Source organism: Squalius cephalus, assembly GCF_949319135.1.
Source record: "Squalius cephalus genome assembly, chromosome: 12".
Classification (NCBI taxonomy): Eukaryota; Metazoa; Chordata; class Actinopteri; order Cypriniformes; family Leuciscidae; genus Squalius; species Squalius cephalus.
This window is the reverse complement of record NC_137133.1, coordinates 14176158-14196149: the sequence shown is the minus strand read 5'-3', so window position 1 is coordinate 14196149 and position 19992 is coordinate 14176158. Positions and strand designations below refer to the sequence as shown.

The 19992-nt window shown below is 36.5% G+C and overlaps 1 protein-coding gene across 10 annotated transcripts in view; it reads left to right on the top strand.

The window, feature by feature from the left end:
• dab1a (DAB adaptor protein 1a) overlaps positions 1–19992 on the top strand; it is a 196739-nt gene that overhangs the window by 40228 nt on the left and 136519 nt on the right. For 2 of the 10 annotated variants that reach the window (XM_079889128.1, XM_079889127.1), the window contains exon 2: positions 16375–16485. The exons of the other annotated variants lie outside the window; for them this stretch is intronic. The gene's annotated coding sequence lies outside the window, so the exon portion shown is untranslated. The remainder of the gene's footprint in view (positions 1–16374; positions 16486–19992) is intronic. 10 annotated transcript variants of the gene reach the window in all.

Below are 19992 nucleotides of genomic sequence, written 5' to 3'. Positions count from 1 at the left end.
GGACTGACTGTGAAAAAGAGATGAAGAAAGAGGATCTGACAGGAATCATGTCAGATGCTGTTATTAGGCTTTGCATTCTCTTTTAGTACAAAGCCTAAATGTGTCTTCATGCAGGAACGCATTATTTCTACCTCATGCCAATGTGCATTTTCTTTTTCCTTGATCTATTTAAAATATTTATGCCTGAAAGGAAGGCTTTGTGCATCATGATCATGTGAATGAAACACCCCCATTATTCCTGTGATGGTAAAGCTGCATTTTCAGTATCAGTACTCCAGTCTTCAGTGTCACATGATCCTTCAGAAATCATAATTATGCTGATTTGGTCCTCAAGAAACATTTATTTTTGTTATTATCAATGTTGCAAACAAATTTTTTCAGGATTCTTTGACGAATAGAAAGTTAAAAAGAACTGTACTTAAATGAAATAGAAAGCTTTTGTAACATTATAAATGTCTTTACTGTCACTTTTGATTTAAATGCACCCTTGCTGAATAAAAGTAATTCATTTCTTCAATTACTTTAAAAGAAATATATATTACTGACACCAAACTTTTGAACGGTATAGTGTGTAATGTGGTTTAATAAGTATGCAAACTATGCAACCAGAATGTTGCAGTTAACCAAACATTTTTCACACACACCTGTAGAGTCAAAGAGAGAAAAAAGAAATGTACAGTCACAAAATACCATAATAAGCGGATAGCAAACACAAGATTTGAAGAGAGAGGCAAGAATGCTATAATGTGGGAGAGGCAGGAGAGAGTGATGAAAGTTGGAAAAAATATGAAATCCATTGCATCTTTTGCTGTTTATCACTCTAATAAATGACAGCATTGCTTGCCGATACAAGAGGGACGAGGAAAATCTCAGAGCTGTGCTTTTATGCTTTGAATGCTTCAGATTCTGCTGTCCTGATCAGCTTTGCCATCCTTTGGTCTGATCCCACAATTTCCCATTCTCTGTGTGATTTGAAAGAGAACAATTCCCAAATGCAGAGTGTATAATCTATAAAAGGTTAATGGAAACAGTGCAAGGTGGTGCAAAACCCTGTCACAAACACTTTTGACACTTCACTGACTGCCTCCATAAGTCACGATAACAAAATATCAAAACACTATTAGTCTTTATTAGTGACTAGCGTCAGAATACATGTGAACACTGTAAAAAAAAAAAGCGGTAAAAGACTGCGGTAAAAACTGTTAAATTTTTGGACTATATACGGTGAACAACTGTGATAGATCTAACCTTACATTTTACAGTAAAATACCATTAAATTAACCGTTTTTGGACGTGAAAAAGTCGTCATTGTATAATTTACAGTGAAAAAAAAAAATGTAAATTGACATTCCCACAATTCCCTGCCTGACACTTAACATTTGATGTATTTTTGTTATTTTTTTCCAATCAGTTGTGTACATTAGGGTTTTATGTTACATTTAATGTTAAAATAATGTTTATTGCATTTTTTAAATTTCATGTGTGTTACCATGATGGTGTTTAGTGTTTGTGTAAATGACACCTTGCAGCTTATCTATATTAGTATGAACTTTCTCAGCTTGTGGAAAAGCAGCTTGTGATGAGCATAGATTCATCATGTGACTCTATTCATCACTGTGATTGGTGGTTGCTAGTGTATAACAATGGTACAAAACAGATATTAGTACTTCAATATGTCTGTAAATTAACATTATATCAGATAATGACATTTATTTATTTATTTATTTTTACTGTAAATTTAAGTTAAGGTCTGTAAAACCTAAAATGTTGCTACCGTATTTTTTTACGGTAAATTTCTGGCAGCCACAGATAAAATTTAATTGCTTTTTTTTTTTTTTACGGTAAACACGTGTTGTACGCATTACTGTATAGTTCCATAACTGTCTAATACAATAAATAATACAAATACAGAAGCTCTTCCCAGTGTACGAGCACTATTTGAACATTTTGGATCATACTAAACCATAAACTCGCTCTATTGCATAATCTCGAGATATACCGGTTCACCGGAGATACCTGTACCTCCAGCTGTCTCACATTCTCTGGTTAACATTTCAAGGTTGAAAATCTGATGCTCAGATCAGCTTTTCATTTAAATGCTGTTCCAGTGGTAGCTACTCAGCGTTTAGTTACTAAGCGCTAACAAGAGTAACGTTAAGTGGTCTGAATGGCTCTTGTGCTCCGAGTGTATTCATTTCCTACACACAAACACACATGGTCAGATTCACTGCTGTAGGAGTGATTTGGAGGACGGAGAGAGGGTGAGCAGCTCGGTGGGAAATGCTCTTCAGTATAGCTGCACTCTGAGTTAATGGAGCTCACTGTCACACACACACATTCTTAATGGGCTGTCTGTTTACAAGTGGGATAAGGTTCCACCGCAATGCCTGGCAGTCATAATGTTTGGCCCTGGTTTCTCAGAACTCCTGATAATTCTTTAGTAGAGATGGAAAGGTTATTATTATAAGGGTTTTGGAGAGTGTAGGATTGTTGGGAGAGGTTCCTGAAGGTTGCAGGTGTGTATTTCTGCTGTGGACTGTGGAATTATGGGATACATGTCATTACTCCACCCACAGCTGCTGTGTCCTTGAGCAAGATGATTTCTGAATGTGTTGCTCCAGGGGTCCTGCAAATTCTGCCTTCTCTCCTCAATCACTCAGTCTTGCTTGGCAGGTCTGCAAAGGTGTAAAGACTGCTGAATGTCCTTAAATTGAAACCATAGCCTCTTTTCTGAAGTCATGTGGTTTTTGTATTTCGTTTAATGGCTCAAAGTAAGAGTTTGCAGATTGGTTTGTTAAAAGTCCATATAGTATTTGTCGTTTATTTTATTTTATTAGTACACACAAGATGGGGCTGTATATGTGACCTGCTCGCTGCCATCTTTGCTTAAATGAACTCAATTATTATTTGAATATTATTTGAATATTATTTAAAATAAAAAATATATATTTTTGAATAAATTTTTATTTAATTTCTTTATTTAAATTATTTTTTTTTAGATTTTTTTTATAATATATCTTTGCATTTATTTGATTATGATTTTTTACATTTTATTTGAAATGAATTGAAATACAATTTTTATTTATTTATTTGAATTTTATACTTAAAATTGCACATGGTTATAATTTTTTTACAAATACATATTTAAATGTATTACAATTTTTATTATTATAACGTAAATGTTAATTTTGGTGGGTTTATTTAATTTTTAATTATTAAATAATTAAAAAAATAATTAATTTGTTTGTATTATCAAATACATTTTTACATATTTTTTTATATATATTTGAATTTTTCTGTGACATTTTAAAATTGTATGAATTTCAGAAATTTGGTTTATGCAACCTCTTATTTTTAACCATGTTTGGTTTGTAAGGACTAGATCAGAAACAGGAATTTGTCTTGCATGTATAGAAAAACAAGTACTGCATGGATGAATGTTAAGTGATTTAATATATTCTGGAGCACCACCTCATTTGGTTAAAATAGATTGGTTTAAATTTTAAATTTTAAAACATGCACGTATTTGCGCACAGCTCATCTCAGTCTCGCTGAGAGATGTTATATTTTTAAGTAATTGTGGCTTGTTCTCTCTCCAGCGTTACGGTTCTTTCATCAGGCAAGCATAATGGAGCTGACCTTTTTTCACAATATTTCTCTAATTCATTTTGTCATACATGATTCATTTTGTCACACAGCCTTCACATGCTGCTCAGTTTTATATATTCAGCCTAGTTTGCTTCAAATGAACAGTCTCCCCGTGAGAGTATCGCCTCAAGGTGTGGTAGGGAAACATCGGAAGTGTTTGGGAACCTAAATTCAACTCCCTCTGCTTGATGCTCTGTTTGAAGTGCACTGTCAGAAATGGATGCGTTTTGCATGGAATACTGCATCCAAGAAATGCATGTGGAAATATGAATTTTTAATCATTTGATAAACTTATGAGTGTTGTTTTGTGTAACCTCCCTCTGTTTCACTTTTTCATATAGTTGTCCTTTTATCCCTCTAATGCAAGTCAAATATCTTTGAGAGGGTGAGCGTGAAATTTGGAAATGAATGTGAAAGTGGCAGTCAGAGCCGGGTGATTGATCCCAGTCAAAAGCAGGGTCTTTAATGATTAGCAGCTTGCTCTGAGGCAAAGGTTAAACGCTCCACAACTAGGAGTGATAAAGTGTTCTTTAAGCTAACCAATTATCTGCTCTTGGCGCCCCATAAAATATTTAACCATCTGTTATCGACTTTAGATTATAGGGCAGTGGCAGCTTCCTTAGAAGGCCACATTTGTCACAGATGTACTTATTATATTTTTTTAATCAGAGACTGTTGTTCTTCTGATGTTGTGCTTTTTTTTTTTTTTTTTTTTCATTCCCAATTTTATTTGTTTTTCTCCTTTTTTTAATGGTTTGCTCTATGACATCAGGACTGCAAACTAATGTGCTGGTGTGTTATCTAAAGAGGCTGAACACTCAAGAAATAAAACATTCAATGAACTTAATTAAATTGAGGAAAAACGTTCCATGCAATTAAATTAAACCCTTTTCAAAAAAATAAAAAATAAATAAATAAACTTTTTGAATGCATTTGCTCTAGCCTTACAACAGTTGTACAAAGTTAAATTAATTTTGACATTCCTTCTCGAAATATCATTTGAAATGACTGAGTGAGTTTCAGGAAAACTGTCATTTCGTTACATAGAAGTGCTGCCACCTGCATAACAATGCAACATATTTGCATAATGTCAGCCTATGGTCTTCATTGGCTGCCAACGAACAACGTCTAGTTTTTTTTTTTGCCTTTCATAATAAATTTGACTTATATAACCATTTAAAGTGTTACATAAACAGGACAGGTAATGTCTACACAAAACACATAGGCGTAAAATGTAAAAACTTGAATGGGTTTATTCACCCAAAAATTATAATTATCCCATAATTTACTCACCCTCAAGCCATCCTAGGTGTGTATGACTGACTTCATTCAGCCAAATACAATCAAGAGTTATATTTAAAAATATCCTGGCTCTTCCAAGTTTATAATGGGAGTGAATGGTACCTTAGATTTTGAAGCCCAAAAAAGTGCATCCATCCATCATAAAAGTAATCCACATGACATTAGTTTAAAAAAAAATCTCATTTTAGACTTCTAATTCGTGACCGGTGTTTTGTTTTGCTCTATCTACTGCGCTTCCGTGTTCGTCAATACGTCTAGTGTCGGGTCAGAGGTCACTCTTCCGCCGGAACTAGACTCGCTTACGGCCATTACCGGAAGCCAGTGATTATAGTTATAAAATATGGATATTTTTCTTTCAAATACACATCGCTTCGCTTCAGAAGGCCTTTATTAACCCCCTGGAGCCGTATGGATTACTTTATTGATGGATGGATGTGCTTTTTGGGCTTCAAAATCTAAGTTACCATTCACTCCCATTAAGCTTGGAAGAGCCAGGAAAGAAGAAAGTCCTAGGATGGCTTGAGGGTGAGTAAATTATGGGATCATTTTCATCATTTTTGGGTGAACCAACCATTTAAATATCTTGAAACAGAAGCCAATAAGTTGTTTTGAAGGTCATATTTGAATTCAGCACATCAAAATACATAATAAATAGCAGATTGTATCTCCGAAGTAGATGACTTCTAAAATGTTTTAGACCAGAGTTATTTATGTAGTTCCAGTGCCAATGGATCAACTCAAGTCCCATTTTACTCCCAAGTTTTAAATGATTGCATGCAAAGTCATTTTAAGTAATACAATGTAGAAAGCCAGCATAAAAAAATCCCCCAAAAATCTGTTTAGTAGATATTTGTTGGCCTTTGTGGTAGGTCAGATCTTAAGCGTTCTATTGTGCTAGATATTGCATTAGATGTCTTCTAAAACTCCACAGGGAGTAAGTGTTTTGGAATAGGATAATTTGTTGGGCTAACTTCCAAACAGCGCTCTGTGCTAATGCCGTATCTCAAAGTGACTGTTTGTTGCATTAGACGATTAGCACGTCCTTAACACCTCAAACGATCAGTCGAGCCCCCTAGTGTGGTTTCTTGAGATGTCTTATTTTCCAGAGACTGGCAGACAGGCTGTTGCAGATGTCTCCATTATTTAACGGATTCGCTGATGCAGACGAGATGCAGGCTGACAGAGACGGGCAGCTGTTTTGTTAGTGTTTTCACTGCTTCAGTTAGAGCCCAATGTTTAGGAAATGGTGTGGAAACCTGTGGCGCGAAGGACATTTCCTGCGAAGCCCCCTGGGACTCAAGTCCTCGAGAACGTACTCTGTGAGAGCATTTGTTTATTGGATTGCAGTATGCGACAACAAGATTAAGTGTTGTGAATGACTGATGATGCCACCCCCCATTAAACATACAACTTTTCAGCTCTGGAGGGTACAGAAGATTGACTCAGAGTTCAGTCGTCCATCACATCACATTACAAAACATATGTTGGATGTTTCATTTTTCTTTCCTTCTCCCATTGGTTAGCTTTCTCTTTTCTCAATTGACGCTTACGGTTAGTTTTGACAGACTGCCAAACTCTCTGGCCCTTTTGATTTTTATGACCCTGTATAACAAGAACCTCTTTATCTCAAGCTCAAGTGTCTTCCGAAGACGACAACTCCAATGACCCTGCTGAAAATGGACAAAGAGGATGGTCATTTATTTTATCTTCATGCTATTGCTGAGGTCTGTGGTGTCCTGGTAAACTTTTGAAGTTGTGGGATTCTAAATGGCTTGTAGTGTTTTAATACAACTACTGAAACAAAAGCAGTTGAAAGATGACGTGTTGAATCGGACCTGCACTTGGAATTAACCTTTATTAACAATTATTATTTAGGTTGTAAAAGGGTTTTCCTAAATACTGCTTTGGAAATATTTAACCAGATGCTCAACTCTGACCAGATGCGTAGTGGAGTAAAGTTGCATAAAAATAAAGCAAAATAATGAGTCAGAGCTTTTGTAATTTGCCCAATATCTGGTGACTAAATTATGTTTATAGTTACAGCAGATTTTGAAAAAAATTAACACTGTAGAAATATTTTTGTTTCTAGTTGACATCTGAAATATTTTTATACAGCATTTTTTTTTTTTAACCAACCCCAAACTTTTGAACGCTATCGCACATATATATATATATATATATATATATATATTAGGGCTGTCAAACGATTAATCGCGATTAATCGCATCCAAAATAAAAGTTTGTGTTTACATAATATATGTGTGTGTACGGTGTATAATTATTTTCTATATATAAATACACACACATGCATGTATATATTTAAGAAATATTTGCATGTATATACTGTGTATATATATTTATATTATATATAATTTATATTATTTATAAATATTTTATATATAAATAACACATTTTTCTTAAATGTATATGCATGTGTGTGTATTTATATATAGAAAATTATTATACTCCATACACACACATATATTATGTAAACACAATGAAATGAAATGTCAAAGTACATTTAGTTACCAACAGTTTATATATCAATAAACTGCATTTTAGGACTCACAGATGTCTATTGATATATATATATAACGTATGAATGCAATACCGTTCAAAAGTTTGGGGTTGGTTATGCTCACCAAGGCTGGAATTATTTAATCAAAAATACTGTAAAAAAATTGTAATATTGTGAAACATTACAAATTTAAATGTAATTTTTTTTCTATTTTAATATATTTAAAAAATTTAATTTATTCCTGTGATGGAAAAGCAACCATTACTCCAGTCTTCAGTGTCACATGATCCCTTAGAAATCATTCTAATATGCTAAATTGATGCTCAAGAAACTATTCTTATCAATGTTAAGAACAGTTGTGCTGCTTAATATCTTTGAGGAAACTGTGAAACTTTTTTTTTTTTTTTTTTTTTTTTTAGGATTATTAATGAATAGAGAGTTCAAATACATCTTTTCTGAACAAAATTATACATTTTTCAATAAAGTAAAAAATTTACTGACCCTAACCTTTTGAATGGTAACATTCATCATTATTATAAATTATAATTAAAATATAGGCTTTTTAAAGAAAGACTAAAGATGATTTATTTGAATCAAAATCAGATATTTATTTAGTAATACAAGTTACAAAGTATCAAGTTTATGCACCAATGTGTATTAAAACTGCAGCATGAAATGTCTATTTAGTCATAAAAAACATAAATATATATGAACACTGATAAGGCAGGTTTAATGATCCACCTACACTTCTTCATAACACGCATTTAAATTATTGTGGTGTGCATGACATGTTTAAGCCAGTCATTACAATGAAATGAAATGTCAAAGTACATTTAGTTACCAAGAGTTTATATATCAATAAACTGCATTTTAGGACTCACAGATGTCTATTGATTTCACAATGCTTATTGTGACTGTAAAATGAAACCAAACATGAAAGGAAAATCTATAAAAACTAAAAGTAACAATAAAATGTGTGCTGTGGGAAAATACAAAATTTGTGACCAAATGACGGATAGAGATGTTTCAAGTAGACATCGATATACTGTGATGATACAGAGATGTATATATGGTATGATAAAGTCAAAGTACCATCAGTAATGTTCAATTTGTAAACGTAGGTTATAATTTCACTGAAACATGCAAAAGCTCAGCTGTGAGATGTAAATGAATTTGAATAGCCTATGAGAACATTAATCTCAATTAGTGTGGGAGCAAGAAACTGAACCGGGACACATGAAATTTCAATAAACATGCTAATTAATGTACTTTAATTGGGAAAAACACCAATTTGTGCATATGTATGACTTTATTAGAACATGTCTGAGCATGTAATATGGCGAATGTTGGGATAACAAGCAAAAAAATGAAGCTGATGATATAAAAGGACCAGTGAAAAGAACCAATCAATAGAAACAAGTCAGACTTCCAGTTAATATATAAAAAAAATAAACCACTTAAAAACACAGAGAATGAGCTTAATTTGGCATCAAGTGGTTATATTTTCTTACATGAAGTGTTTGGTTCTGGCACACAAGACCTGTGAGCAAATGAATGTAGCGGAAAAACTGAATAAAAGAGAGTAGATAACGCTAATTAAAGCTGGTTGGCTTCCAAAAATGGCCTGTTCGCTGTTTTCCCAATACATGCAGGGGACACGTTTGTGTGAGGAGTGAGAAACTCCTATTTAAATCTGAGGAAGCAGCCAAGGCCATCTCACCAGAGAGAGAGAGAGAGAAATCCCTCTCTTTCCCTCTTCCTTCATTCTCGTCTAAAAGATGAAACGTGTGGAATTCCCGTGAGCCGGATTGGGTAACGTTTGATATCTGCCGCGTCTGTGTTTCTGTAAATAAACGAGAGGGATGATAGAGGAGGAGCGAGCGCAACGTTACAGAGATATGTGAAGCTCTATTTCAGGATCGTTTCTCGGCAGATTTGGAATAATGATTTGAGTTTGTTTATTCTCATTTAATGAACACACCGCGTATGAGCCGATTTCATCTCTCATTCACACACAGCATCTGTATGTATTCAGCTATTCTGACAGTTCATTGTCAGGTCTTCAATTAATTGTGATGCCTTATTTCTTTTGAAATGGTGTAGTGGGAAGGAAAGAGTCCCAAAATAATTACAGGAGAATAAAAGTAAAATACAAAACAAGGCCTTTGATGCCCGCTCTAAATCTCCAGCACGGAATATGTAATCCCACCCAGGTCCGGTCTGAGAGGATTGGTGCATTTTCTGGAGGTCACTGGAGACTCATCTAGAGGTTAAACTTTGATCTTTCACTGGCTTTATCAATATTCATAATTCAGCTCTGTGGAATTTTTACAGCACATTTCTTCAGGTTAGGTGAATCTTTCATGCAAACACAGACACACACACACACACACACCGCCACACATGGTGCTGTGGCAGGCTGCAAGCCGGCAGATGATTAAGAGTTGTTTTTTCATAAGCGGTGTTATGACATATGTTGGTTGTTCTGAATAAGCAGAAGCTTTGCTCTAATCCATGTTACTAGCAACAGTCTGAAAACCAGACAACAGCGGCAGACAGGAAGAACATTACACACCTCCACATTTTCTTTCTTTCTTTCTTTCTTTCTTTCTTTCTTTCTTTCTTTTGAAGTTCAATCAACCAACCAGCTAACCATTTGTTCAATTAATCAATCAACCAATCAATCAATCTGACATTTTGTTTTCCGATCATTGTATTGATTGATTGGTTTGTTGACAGATCAATTAATTATTCAATAAACCAACCGATTGATTGATTTAATTATTGATTGATTGATTGATTGAACAAATGGTTAGTTGATTAGTTAGTTGGTCGATTGTAGTGTTTACACAATACTGAAATTTCCAACTTCGATATGATACCTCAAAAAATATTGATATTCGGTCCCACTTTATATTAAGTGGCTTTAAGTACTATGTACTTACATGTACTTACATTGAAATTAATCATTTGATACAATGTACTTATTGTGTAACTACATGTTTTTACATTGTACTTACATTTAAAAAATTCCTGCATGTAATTACAGCTGTAATTAATTTATGTAATTACATTTGTAATTACACAGTTGACCCTTCCCTTACTCCTTAAACCTTCCCAATCCACCACACCTGTCCCTAACCTTACCCGTATCACACCTCAATAGCAGCAAAAGTGTTTTACAATACAACATGAACACAATAAGTACATTGTACTTATTTTTTGATGTAAGTACATAGTACTTAACGCCACTTAATATAAAGTGGGACCCATCATTTTTTTAGAACTTGGGTAATTTTGTTCTAATAGCTTACAAACAGCATAGGAAGTCTTTGAATCGTTGAACTACATTTACAAAAAAAAAAGGCAAGTACACAGTCAGGAATAAAATAATAAACAAATTGCAAACGATAGCACAAATAAATACTAGCCTATAGAATAAAGAGACAAATAAAATAAACATCGCTTTAAGTTTTTTTAGGTGGGGGTCTAACAGTATTCAGGAAAGAAATACTACAGAAATGAAAGTAATCGAATGTAAAATAACACTGGATAGTTTTATTTAGTTTTTGTAAAAATTAAATACGGATTAATGCTTATAATTATAGTTATGAAACAAGATCTGCGATTGAATTTCTCTTTGTCGTTTGTTCTTAGATTAACATGACAGACAGAAGATTAGGCTTTATTAGGCTGCTGTCACTTTAAGATCTTGGATCCAATATACTGTTACGCAACGTGCGTTTTCTCTCAGCCAGTTACATTCCAAAACTGACTGCACTTACCCTGAATACTCGGCAAAATTGGCATTTTGACATAATTTTGTATGTATTTGACCATTTAACCACAATGAAAAAGAATGTTTGAGTGCCACTTATATAGATCAGTGGTGCGCACACTTTCGGTGTGATTGCAAAACCTGCGGGAATGACTAAAATTATGCGCAATACAAGTACTATTCAACCGGAGCGAATGAGACGAGTGAGTGAGAGGAGGCGGGTGTGTGTCACTTCAGAGCGAGAAAGCGCAGCTGGTATCGATGTATCGAAACTGCAGCAAAGGAGTACTGGAACCGTTTCAGATATTCCAGTATCGATACATATCGAAATATTGATATTTTTGACAACACTAGTTGATTTATCATAATAAATAAATCAATTTCCCAATTACTTAATCCTTCATTTTTTGTTTGCTCTTTTGTTTGTTTTTTGCTTTGTCCGTTCATTATTTTAATTGTGTGTTTGTTCAGTTAGACAGTCATTATTTGTTGTTTGTTTGTTTGTTCGTTCCTTCGGTCGGTCAGTCAACCGACCAATCAACAGTTTGTTCGTTCATTAACACTATTTACTCAAGCCAACTTAGAACTTAATCTGTATTTAATTTAAACTGACACATTTTTAATGTAATGGACACTGCCATACTAACAGATCACCAATAAAAATGTCAATGAACAAACAACAAACATTGTTTCAACAAACACATCCCCATTGTATAATAAGAGAGATCTGGTTCTGTTGTCAAACTCAGATTTATTTTTGACTTTCAAACTGACTCAAATAACTCTTATTTTACATGAACATTCAAAATTGGGTCATGTTGAGCCGTCTTGTTTTTAGATCCATATTTGAAGAGTTTGCATACAAGAGTTGAAGAGTTCGTTTATTTGAAGAGTTTGTGTATATAATTGTCTCCAAATAACTTGGACTGGACTTAGATCGGCGTTAACACAACTACTTAAACAAGATGCTCCTCAACACGTCCGCTTGAGCTGTCTGTTCATATTCTTCCGTCCACCCGACAGCCGTTTAATTTCCCTTGGTTTTGGGTTCACAGTTCAGTATGATAGTTTGGCACCGGCTCTCTCACATTTCGTTGGGGAGCATCAACAGCGATCCATGAGCACTTTAGGTAGCGCTGACATCAAAGTAACTTAAGCAGCCTCTTTCCTGTGGCTGATGAAAAAGGACCAGCAAAACACGCCGACTGGCTTTACTCATCTGGAATATGTTCAGCCAAACACAGATCAATAAGAGCTCCAATGAGGATGGCTCAGGGCACGCCAACCGCTCTGAAACACGTCAATCGGGCCTGGAACAATTAAAGCCAAATAGAAAGCAATAGAGGAAACGAAAGGGCGAGAGAGAGGCAGGGGAAAACAAAATAGCGGAGGAGGAGTAGGGGAAAGGTTAAGTGGTCTTATCAGTTACTACCCATGATGCCACAGTGATGGGCGGCTCATGATGAGACAGCTGGGATGTGTTTCTGATATCCAAAAGGGCAACCAGAGAGATGATTGGCAGGCTGCAGCATAAGAAAGGAGTGCGCACGTTAAGTGGATTGTCACTCCGGTTGGGAATAATGAGCCTGGAATGACACTTTAGCGGGATGCCTCGGATCAGACAGCGGGAGAACCCGCACATTCCTCAAAAATGAAACCAAAAGAAATCCTCATGCATTATTCAGAGCCAGGATACCTCTCTTTTTTTTCTTGCTTCTTCCTTTTTGACTAAAAAAGAATGAGTGCTTGTGCCATGCTGATAAATGTACTGTGCTAAGTACTACCTCCTCTGTGCATCCCAAACTTCCCAAATGTTTTAGAAGATACGCAGCACTTATTCAATTTGAGTGTTGCAAGGAAATATGGGCAGTCGCCTGCAGTCAGACGCATAATTAACTGAGCTCACTGTAGAGCCCAATGAATAGCTATATCTCCTAATTACATTTTTAATGTTGAGACTGGGTGGGTGGAAGAATATGGAGGATAGGGATGGAAATCCTGAGGAACTCTGGTTCAATTTCCTATTTCCTCTTGATGATTCTAGTTCATTAATGTTTCCTTTACAGTTCCATTCAAATTTATTTGAATTTGAGGAAGACATATGCAATTCTGTTACCAAATATTGGAATCATTTCAATAGTAAATGCAAAATAAATAAGAAAAAACATGTGGTAATGTTTTATAATGTGCATCTTTGAGTTCACTCAAACCTGTCATGTCATTAGCTTGGGAATCAGACTCCATTGTTGGCATTTTCAGAGTATTTTAAAACGGTCTTCCATCCAAACCCATTGCACATGTGAGAATTGTAAATGGATCCGGATGTCATTCAAATGTAACCAGTTCACATTTATTTAAATAAAGCATTTTAAACATCGGTTTATTTGACAATACATCTGATATGTGCTGTGTCGTTATGTGTATGGAAACGTCAATGTTCTTGGCTCGTACTGGTACCTGTGCTGAGGTGTGTTTCAATGGCAGCTGCTCTCATTGGGCTGAAAGATGCCATGTGCACTGACAGTGCCATCTGTGCAACGAGTACCAGATGCCAACCTGTCCCAATCATGTCATGCCAAGGCCTGTACATACCCTCTACAATCACCACAAGTAATGAATCGAGCGCCCCGTCACTCATTAAACACACACGCTCAGGGAAACAAAGGATTGTGTTTCTTCTGTGTATTTCACACTGTGGGACGCTGTGATCCTGTGGATGTGGGTCACTTTAGGGTGGATCAACTGTCAGTCAAAGGCCAAAAGGACCTCAGAACAGTCAAACAGAGGCAGATAGATCACACAAAGCAACATACTGACTGACAGTGTTGGGGGTAACGCATTACAAGTAACACGTTATGTAATCAGATTACTTTTTTCATGTAACTAGTAAAGAAATGCATTACTTTTAAATTTACAACAAAAATATGAGTTACTTTTTAAAAAAAGTAACGCAAGTTACTTTGTTTTCCCATTTATTGACTGACATCTCTCCTGTCCCCATGTTGAGAGAAATGCAAAGGCGTTGTGTGTGATGTGTGAACATGACATGGCTATTGTAGACTAAAAAACAAACAAGCAAGCATAGACCAGATAAGAAAAAGTAACGTGACACATACTTTCCATAAAAAGTAACTAAGTAACGCAATTAGTTACTTTTTTTTAAAGAGTAACATGATTTGTAACGCATTACTTTTAAAAGTAACTTTCCATAATACTGCTGACTGACTTCAGGCCAGACCAAACCTTCAATTCATCTGACAGACAGTAAAATACCCCACAGTGAGTGATGTTCTTTGGGTATTGAGTCATAGTATTTAGTGAACATGAGCATTTGTCATCTTTTCTGTTGACCTGGATATCCCAAACCTTGCTAATGCTCATGATTTTGTAAAGGCCACTGCAAAAACAGCCCAATGAGTCAAACAGTGGAGTCACCATGCGTGTAGAGAGGATATGGGCGCTTTAGGGATGCGTTGTTCAGAGTCTTCTGAGTCATAGTGGCAAATCAGATGTGCAGGAGCTAATCTCCTGTCGGAGAGAAAGACAGACACTGAGCATAAAAGAGGTTGGAATGAAAGAAAAGGGAGAATACAGTGACATGAAGGGGAAGGAAAAGTACAGCTGTCTCTTGTAGCAGTGGTTCGCAAACTTACTGACTTTTAAAAGAGATCCCATATGGGATGTACTGTACACTATCGTTCAAAAGTGTGGGGTCATGAAGATTTTTTTCTTGGAACAATTAATATTTTTATGCAGCAAGGTAACAGTAAAGCCTCTTTTAAAATAACGTTAGAAACAAATAAATGCTCTTTTTTTGAACTTTATATTCATCAAAGACTCATGACTCAAAGACTCAAGATCATGTTTCCACAAGAAATATTAAGCAGCATAACTTTTATCAATGCAGATAACAAGATAATAAGAAGAGATGTTTATTGAGTAGCAAATCAGCATTGAAAGCTGTGATACTGAATATATTAAAATATATTACAATAGAAAAAAGTTCTTTTGAATTGTAATAATGGTTCACAATATTACTTTTACAGTATTTTTAATCAGATAAATGCAGCCTTGGTGAGCATATAATACTTCTTTAAAAACATTTTAAAATCATACTGACCCCAAACTTTTGAACTGTAGCATACAGTAAGTTCATCTGTCAGGTGCTAATATGTGCTATTATAATCTTTGGCCCAGTGTTTGACCATGTGCTAGTTTAGTAAACTAGCCTGGCAAGCCAGACCTACATCAAGATGTTAGGTCTGGCAACTCACCATAGACACGGCTCAATCCGAGGGGCGGGATAAACGGCTGTCTTTCAAATTCCCTCTGCACGCAATAGGACAGCGCTTCAACCAACCAGAGCGTTTTCCCAACAGCGGAGCTAGTTGATAGATTCAACTTTTGCCATATCTGGCCGGCAAAACTACGAACACATCTTCCTTTTTTTAAGAATGACTTAAGTGCCGTTCTTTGCTCTTTTCTCAAAGAAAAACTTAACTCCAAGTCCTCCAGAGTCGCGGCCAAAGCCGATTCGAAAGACTGTTCTCCAGCAGCAGCAACTCTTCTTTGTTTTCAAGTAGCAGGGAACCGTCGCAACTCTGTCGTCATTATGTTAAGCCCGCCCCGCCTACTCTATACATGATGTGATTGACCTGACCCAATTTAGGTTTTTGCAGCTCGAAAGTCAATGGAGAGTTGCTAGACTACCCTGGCTGCAAAATACATTTTGCTGCCGCTAGGGTGCGTCTAGATTTCTAGGCTATTAGTAAACCACACTCCTGCTGATGTTTATGTTTACAAAGTTGTCAGTTTTCCTATTCAGACTGTAAGTCATGTTAAGAATGCTGCATATTGTTGTATTTTTGCAGTTCATTAAAAACTTAAGTGCATTTCAATGATTGATTTTAAGGGTATTTTGGTGTACTTTTGTACAGTGAGTAACTCTGTCATATAAGTCAGCACTTGATGTTGAAGCGAAACCAGTTTAGCTCTGTGATACACAGTAATATGTGGTTTCACTATTAGCTTTCCTCTCTCTCTCTCTCTCTCTCTCTCTCTCTCTCTCTCTCTCTCTCTCTCTCTCTCTCTCTCTCTCTCTCTCTCTCTCTCTCTCTCTCGGTAATAGGCTGAACGGTGCTGGTTGGAGTTCAGAGAGAGGCTTTATTAGCTGTGGTCCAAATAAGATGAGACACGAAACGACAAGAACAGACTGAGAGCTACCGTGACCCAGATTTTGGTCAGTTTTGTGTGCAAGACTCTCACTTTCTCTCTTTCATTTCTCTCTCCCACACACACACAGAGCGCATAAACGTCGCTAGACTTTCATCTCAGCCCCTCTAAAAATCTGCGATTAACTCAGTTGTCAGATAAATGTGATTATCTCTCTTTGCTGAAAACAGTGGCTGCAGTAAGATATCTGAGGTTAGCAGTTTACACAATACATTTCTATATTATATTATATTTTATTATATAACAAAAAAAAAAAAAAAAAACTTTGAGCCTCAACAGCTCATATTCAGGAATGGGCCGGGCCCCCCTGAGGTTAAAATTTATTAGAGATGACTACTAGATTAGAGAACACTATCTGGCAGGATGTAGAGGATTGTGGGTACAAGCATTTGTTCAGTGTGTGGATATGTGTTTTTGATTGGCAGGTCTGATTCACTGTGATGTGTCTGCTGCTTTGTCAGGTGTGCTGTTGAGTGACAGCACATGTATTAGTGTTATCTGCTATATTCAAATATTCAGAACAGAACCCGTGACACATAATTGTTCAGCATTTTATCCAATGCGTTTGACATACTGAAGAACATTTCTTGTAGCTTCTCAAGAATTGCTGTCTTTATCTAAATATCTGAGTGGTAAATGTTATGGGCTTATATGAGGGTTTTTTTTTAGATAGCGGAGGGGGACTGAATATGTAAGAGGAACTTTCATATTCAGGGCACGTCCCAAACTTAGGAAGGTGAACTGGGACTCAGTGCAGATGGCAAGGGAAAAAGAGAGCAGAGCCTGACATGTCCTGTCATTTACCCAGACGGTACGCACGCCTGTGAAAGTGAGTGTGGTTATCTGCATTTTATGTCTGAGAATGGCTGTCATGGGCTGTCAGTCGTGGAGAGGCTAGTAATGACACATATTTATCTACCCATATGTGCGTGAATGTGGGTAACATTGCACTTAAACACTTAGAATTCCATCAAAGGAGGGAGTGGTTGGAGCTGTGGCATACTGGTTAGCGCACATACTGCAGATACCTGTACATTGAGAAATGGCTGAGCTCATGTAGGTGGGACGGGTTCATTCACGGCATGTCCTGAATGCGTTTCCCCATCCCTCCTATACTCTCTCTAATAATGCTAAAGTGTTCTGGGTGGGTGCTAGGTGGCCGGGTTATTATAAATGTATATAATATTATAAAATTTTTAATTTAATTTTAAATTTGTCTTTTCAATTTAGGGTGGTTTTTTTTTTTTTGGGGGGGGGGGGGGGGGTATGAGTGCTTACTTATACATTATTCAATCATTATTCATTTTAGTTTTCTTGTCCTCCAGAGTTTTCTAGTATCAGTTTATTTAGTTTTTATTTTAGTTTTAGTATTTTAGAGCTGACAAAGATAATGCACTAACTAGTATGATTTAAAAAAAAATCTCAACACAGTCTAGTGTTATTGCTATCCTGTGACATTTTTTATGTTTATTTCAGGTGGGTTGTAGAGGTTTCAAGTTTTATAATATAAAAACCTAAAACGCCAATTATTTTGTTGTAAATTTAAAATGTATTGTATTTTATTTATTTATTCTTTTTTTTATTGATTGATTCAAGTAATTAAAACCTAAAACCAATTAATTAAATGTATTATCACAATTGTCCATCCATTCATCATCCATCACAGTAGTCCATCGCAATTTTCCATCCATCCATCCATCCATCCATCACAGTTGTCAATCACAATTGTCCATCGCAATTGTACATCTATCCATAGGAATTGTCCATCCATCCATCCATCCATCCATTACAGTTGTCCATCACAATTGTCCATCGCAATTGTCCATCCATCCATCCATCCATCACAATTGTCCATCCATTCATCATCCATCACAGTTGTCCGTCCATCCATCCATCCATCCATCCATCCATCCATCCATCCATCCATCCATCCATCCATCCATCCATCCATCCATCCATCCATCCATCCATCCATCCATCCATCCATCCCAGTTGTCCATCACAATTGTCCATCGCAATTGTCCATCGCAATTGTCCATCCATCCATCCATGGTATTCTAGGTGGTTGCTAGTGTGTTTTGGCTAGTTGCGAGGGTTCAAAACAGCCCTTCCCCAAGTCTTCACGAGGTCCAATGCCTTAGCAAACACCACTAATGTAATAAAGCCTCAGTGTTTGTCTGTATAGCATGTCCTGACTGTTTGACCCCAGCTGGTCAGTAAACGGCAGTGTCAGCAGGGTTCCTATAAGACTGGCCGAGATGTGGTCAGAGAAGTGTGCACTAGCCCCGGCGCCCACAGCCGGCCGCAGCGCCTGGCACTGTGTGCCTGTTAGTGGTGGGTGATTTATGGGGATTAAGCAGGCTTGTTGGCAGCGTGCTACTTATGGGCATCCAATTTACTGCCTGTTTCCTCCTCCTCCTCTTGCCCTCCTTACTCTTCCATAGCTCCGTGGGTGCTGTAGTCCCTGGCATGGTGGATGATCCTTTAGACGTAGCGGGATGCACAATTCTTTCAGGAGCTTTTTATAGAGCGTCAATTAGTCTTGGAAAGCGTGAAGGAATATTCCGGATGGATTTGTAGTAGCGGCAGTTGTCCCAGTAGAAGTGGGAGGCACGGAATAGTCCTCTGCCGTGATGATTTCTGTGCTCTACAAGGTGTATCAAGCACCTTATGTACTAGTTTTGTCTAATGATGTCTGTTGAAGTCCATCCCAGCTATGCAGTTTTGCTACTGATCTACTCAAAGATGGAAGCTGAAGTAATGTCAATAGGACGTAGGAGGTTTGAATAGTATGACCTTGGTAAAGAAAATCATTCTTTCCATTGTGTTATCTGCTGTTGGTTGAGCATACTGACCTGACATAGTTTCAGCAAAACGTTCCTCATTCCTCTATCTCATTGAACTTCTCTTCACTCTTTAAGCAGTTTTCACACTTGGTTTGATTGACTTGTCCAAATCTGAGTTTGATTCCACTCCCTTCCCCCTGCAGGACTCCTTCCCCTTGTAGTCCTGAACCAAGATATGGTTGCAAATACATGAGTACCATCATAGTGTTTAACAGTTTTGCTAGGTAACAATTAGCGATTGTCAAGTCAAAATGTCCACCAACCGACTAGTCAATTAGTTTAAGTCTAGGTTTTCTTTTTCTAACTTTAGAAATTGTTTAACTATATTGTTTCTTGCAGCTGTGTTGTTAAGGGCATGAATTGATGTAGCCCTACAATTTCTTCAAGAAGATGTTACTATGCTAATCGTGTAATACACTGTCAGCATGGTAAACTTTCTGTGAGAAATTGCGTCTCTAAATTCATCCGCTTTAAAACACTGTAGTTCTCGTTTTTTTTTATTTTTTAGAAATGACTTTTTATGGTTTGTGCAATAAACAAAAGTAGACGATTGTTTTGCAGATTCACAAGGCATTAGCTTTGTGGTGTTAAAATTGTGCATTATTCATTGTGCTCCGTCCAGATATTTTTTACACATAAGAACCCTTAAGAAACCTGTCCGATGTGAT